This window comes from Schistocerca serialis, chromosome 8, assembly GCF_023864345.2.
Source record: "Schistocerca serialis cubense isolate TAMUIC-IGC-003099 chromosome 8, iqSchSeri2.2, whole genome shotgun sequence".
Lineage (NCBI taxonomy): Eukaryota > Metazoa > Arthropoda > Insecta > Orthoptera > Acrididae > Schistocerca > Schistocerca serialis.
Window position 1 is genome coordinate 430,612,519 of NC_064645.1, and position 6,000 is coordinate 430,618,518.

The following is a 6,000-nucleotide window of genomic DNA, read 5'->3' on the forward strand; positions in this document are numbered from 1 at the left end:
AAAATATCTGATGATGGTCGAAGTAGAGAAGATATAAAATGTAGACTGGCAATGGTAAGGAAAGCGTTTCTGAAGAAGAGAAATTTGTTAACATCGAGTATAGATTTAAATGTCAGGAGGTCGTTTCTGAAAGTATTTGTGTGGAGTGTAGCCATGTATGGAAGTGAAACATGGACGATAAATAGTTTAGACAAGAAGAGAATAGAAGCTTTCGAAATGTGGTGCTACAGAAGAATGCTGAAGATTAGATGGGTAGATCACATAACTAATGATGAAGTATTGAATAGAATTGCGGAGGAGTATGTGGCACAACTTGACACAAAGAATGGACCGGTTAGTAGGACATGTTCTGAGGCATCAAGGGATCACAAATTTAGCATTGGAGGGCAGTGTCGAGAGTAAAAACCGTAGAGGGAGACCAAGAGATGAATACACTAAGCAGATGAATACACTAAGCAGATTCAGATGGATGTGGGTTGGAGGATAGGGTAGCATGGAGAGTTGCATCAAACCAGTCTCAGGGATGAAGACAACAACAACAACAACAACAACAACAAACAATATAAGTAATAGCGAATTCAGTATCTCGTAAACCGCCGGCCCTAGTGGCCGAGTGGTTCTAGGCGCTTCAGTCTGGAAGCGCGCGACCGCTACGGTCGCAAGTTTGAATCCTGTCTCGGGCATGAATGTATGTGATGTCCTTATGTTAGTTAGGTTTAAGTAATTCTAAGTTCTAGGGGACTGATGACCTCAGATGTTAAGCACCATAGTGTTCAGAGTCGTTTGGACCATTTTTTCTTGTAAACCGCCTCGCACCTTCTATAAATGTTATTATGTATACCTTACTGAAGTTTATGAAGAAAGCTACTGGTTAGAGCCCATCAGACTAAATATGGTTCAAATGGTCCTTTACGATAGACGGATAGAGATATATGAGATGATTGACAATATTAGCTGAAATTAGAGTTTCGATACGCAAAGGAGGAACTGAATTAAAGTGGTAAATAATGATTTACGGTTATCTAGCGCAAAGTTGGTTGTTTTCTATCTTCAACACTGGTTGCTAATAACCAGAAAGAAAAATCATCGGTTACCGTGATACCAATAATTTAGTAAATGTTTTTGTAGTTTGTCAGTAATTAGTGACTTGTAAGTAAGCAAATTTTGTCATGTAATTTAAGAAGTAACAAGTCCACAGATAAGTTAATACAACATAAAATGACAATAGTGGTACCATTCTAAAAGTGTAAACTATCACAAAACATTTATTATAATTGGTGGTACTTTTGACGATTAACCCTTTTTTTTAATGCTTCATTTATAGCAGTGAATATAAGTCACAACCGTATTTAGCAATGAACAAACTATTAGGTGTAACCGAGCAGTGCACAAAGAAATGGGTGATTTTGGTAGTACAGTTTCTGGGGCTACGTGACCTGTGTATCATCTTCAGAAAAGAAGGACGTGACTGTTATACAGATGCAATACGTATAAGAAACGAATGTTTCATAACTGACGGTCCTGTGAATAACTGGCTAGTTTAATTATTATTACTTTAATTTGTTCACTTTCAAATTGTTTTCTGTGAACTTGTGGTGACCGATATGCCTGTTTTCCAGTCTATCCGCTGCCATTAATCACTAACGAACTGACCTGTGCTCCGTATTTAAGGCGAGTGAGGAACAACCAGCAATCAATCAACGTTCGCCAAATGGGCAGCGCGTGATTTGCAAACAAATTACAGCAAATAAAGAGGTTGTTCGCTAATGACTCAATTCCAGAGCGGGTTTCAAATTGCAAAGGCTAAATACGTATTTAGATCATATGGGACAGCCTGGGGTAGAACGATAACTCTTAACATGACAATAATTCAATTAGAATGGCAAAGAGAAAGGTACAACGATTGCAGTGTAATAATAACATATACATTAAACAGTGAATCAGTGAAATATGATGTCAAATCACACAGGCGAACAGTACAAAAAATTTAAGAAGTTTGATAATTGATCCGTCGTGCCCAAGGCCCGGGGCGGGACGAAATCGTATTGAAAACTATAATACAGTGTAAGGGCTATTATTAATTTTATTTCCTTATAAGTTTAGCTTTACTATCTAATCATATTTCCTAAAACGTAGTACCAGGGCTGCGCAGAAAGTAATGCACCGCACTTTTTTTCTCAGCCGAAAACAACGCTACGAATGCGAAACGTGTTACGTATGTATTATCTGAAGTCTCCAGAGTGGGCGCGCCAAGTTTCCGTCACTTCCGACAGAGCGTAGCTGCAGGACAGTTTAATAGCGTCTGTAGGTGATATACGTTACAAGCAACATGCCCTCATTGAATTTCTCACTGCAGAGAAAGAAACAATGGGGAATTTTAAAAAACACTTATGCTGTCGACAGAAGCACAGTTAGTTGCTGGGCACGGAGGATCAGGTCATCACAAAGCAGTTCGGCGGAACTCCACGATTTGCAGCGGTCGGGTAGATCATCCACGGCTGTCACACCTGACATGTTGCAGCGAGCTGATGTTATTCACTAGGACAAACGCATTACGACTCGGCAGTTGGCCCCTCGTCTGTGGATCAGCAAAGGAAGTTTGAATGCAATTATCCACACTCTTCGATATTCGAAAGTGTGTGCAAGATGGGTCCCGTGGTGTCTAACGGTGGATAACAAATCACACAGGAAAAACATGTGTCTTGATTTGTTGCAACGTTTTGAAGCTGAGGGAGAGGCCTTCTTGTTCCGGATTGAGACAGTTGATGAAACCTGGTTTCACCATTTTGAGCCTGTATCAAAACAACAGTCAATGGAATGGCGCCATTCCCATTCACACAGCAGAAAATATTCAAAGCAACTGCTTCCGCTGGTAAGGTCAAGATTACCGTGTTCTGGGACTGTGAAGGTGTGATTCTTGTTGATGTCATGCCAAGAGGCAGTACCATTAATTCAGAAGCACTTACCAACACTTTAACAAAACTGAGGTCGCACTTCCGGCGACTTCGGCGCCACAGCAGTTTCGCTGCAACACGATAATGCTTGGCCCCACACAAGTCTGAGAACTGCTGAACACATTGCAAAACAAGGTTGGACAGTGTTACCCATCCACCCTACAGCCCTGACCTGGCCCCCTCGACTTCCACTTGTTTGGGCCATTAAGGGATACCATTCGCGGAAGACATTTTGAAGACGATGAGGAGGTGATTCACACAGTGAAGCACTGGCTCAGCCACCAGGATAAGGATTGGTACCGACAGGGCATATAAACCCTTGTTTCGCACTGGAGGAAGGCCTTAAAACGGTTTGGCGATTACGTGTTGAAAAATAGGGTGTGTAGATAAAACACCATTCTTCCGTGTGTGTAATTCTCATTGTGTTCAGTAAAGAATTGCTGAAGAAAAAAAATGCGGTGTAGTACTTTCTCAATAGGCTTGTGAGTTTGCAAGTGGAAGAATGTTAGTCATTTTGGGCACATAATTCACAAACGATTTCAAATTTATCTTCACTGTCAGTTCCTGCGCAAAAGTTTTGTGGCCCTTTATGACACGAAACACAAGATACTCAGCGTGAGTCCCGTCTCCTCCACTTTCGGCATTTGCCTTATTCTTACTTATAATTTTCATGTTCCTTTTCCTTTTCTCAGGAATGACTTTCTGTCTCTTTTTCGTCTTTTCGTCCTGATCTTGCCTCTTTTTCTCAGAACTTCCCACAGCTGCTTACTTTCGCATCAACTTTTGTAACGGCGGCAACGTGCTGTGAATAAAGATGGGGAAATGTTGTGGAACTCGAAGTGGAAGCGCCGGCAGCTGTGGCCGAGCAGTTCTAGGTGATTCAGTCCGGAACCGCGCTGCTGCTATAGTCGCAGGTTCGAATACTGCCTCGAGCGTGGATGTGTGTGATGTCCTAAGGTTAGTTAGGTTTAAGTAGTTAGGTTTCAGTAGTTCTAAGTCTAGGGGATTGATGACCTCAGATGTTAAGTCCCGTAGTGCTTAGAGCCATTATGGCCATTCGAAGTGGAAGCTCTTTCTTCGACGTACCTACTTGTGTCTTCTGGTGCAGTCTGTTTTGGGAAAATATCAGTGAGAGGAGACACCGCTGGTTCAATGACAGTGTCAGACGAAGTTGGTGAACTTGGCCTCTTGTCTTCCGTAGGCTCATCAGATGGTGCTGATGGTAAGAAGTCTGCATCAGTGAAGACACGCATGTTGACAGGCCAGATTCCTGTAGCCTCAACTGCTGTGACAGCAGGTCACATGCTCGCAGCATTTCAGCATTTAGAAACGCTGACCAAAAGAAAAAAATGCTACTTGTTACAGAGTGATAACTTTTGCAGGATGTGTTCTGAGCCACTTTCGAATAATTTGCGTATACTGTGAGCTATGAGGCTTCATTAGGGACTCACAGAGGGGCTGAAATGTATGAGAAGAATGAGGAAGAAGACATAACATAGCCACACAATGTTCTGTCGCCATGTCAATGACATGGAGTTTTCTTCTGTGCGTTGAGTGGTAATGTAGAATATACCACCACATTTTCTTTAGTTGACCTGTAAAATACTGCGAATTCCTTAAACCACTTGGTGAAAATCTCCGTGTTCATCCAGCCTGATTCACTCCATCGTGCGCAGACACCCTTAGGAAGAGCCTGCTGGAACTCCTTCTACATCCTTTTCCTGGGAAATATCAGCATGGTAGGCATGTAGGCATAGGCACTTTGGGCACTTATCGCTGCTATTTCTCCGCTCTCTGAGGACCTAGAACGCAAACTGCTTTCCTGGGGGACCCGCTACCATCGAATGCCCCTATCGGACACATATCACAGTATCGTCTGCAGACAGCTTGTATTACAAAAAACTCGAACCAAAAGTTCAAAAAACTTCGAAACGTTTGCGTCGATTGCAGTCCATTACTCAAGCGTTATAGATAGCTCCACCTTCCTAATACTCAAATCAGTATGCCTCGAAATAAAGATGTTCAGTTCTTTATTAAACGGGTGATTCAATTTGTTTTTACTCTGCCAACTGAAAAAAAAACTCTGAACACCTTCATTGTCCATCCAAACAGTCTGACTTTCATGTCATGCTTTTAAATAAGCCAGAAGCTCTAGCTCGTGTTCATTCGAGGAAACACGACAAAAGTTTTGCTTTGTCAATTTGAAAGGTCTCATTTTCAAGTCTGTTGTGTAGTGCTCTCTAAAGGGTTGTTTTAGGAACGGTAATCGAAACACTCGCCTTGCTAAGTCCCATTTCCTTTTTGACAACACTCTGCCTCTTCCACCTTTTCCGTAGAAACACGACGATTAGTTAGCCTTCGTATCTTCTACCCATCTATTGAAAAAACAAGAATTGTCAGTAGCAACAATATGAAAAACATGAAAATATAATAAAGTATCATAAGACGTGTTAGAATAAATATGAATACTAAAGGGTAAACATTAGCGCTGTACTGTATGCAACCTGAGGCAGAACGAAACCTAAGTCCGTTTCGCATCGTTCCGTTCCGCCGCGACGTGTGACGTTAAAATGGTTCAGATGGCTCTGAGCACTATGCGACTTAACTTCTGAGGTCATCAGTCGCCTAGAACTTAGAACTAAGTAAACCTAACTAACTTAAGGACATCACACAAATCCATGCCCGAGGCAGGATTCGAACTTGAGACCGTAGCGGTTGCTCGGCTCCAGACTGAAGCGCCTAGAACCGCACGGCCACTCCGGCCGGCTGTGACGTTAAGTACAGTTCCATACCCACAAAGCGCTTCGAAAAATCCACATCGTCTTAACGCACTAAAATAAAGGACCTAGCTGCGTTTTGGCATTTTAAGAGAGCTAAAACTTGTGGATAAAGTGTTCTGCCTATCTTTCAGATAGAGTTAGCAATATCGCAAATGCAAGCGAAGAACAAGCTCAAACTCGTTACTGGCATAACAATGAAATACAAACATATCTACAATGGCTTCTTAACATGCTTGTCGCATGGATAATGGCTCCTGAAACTGATT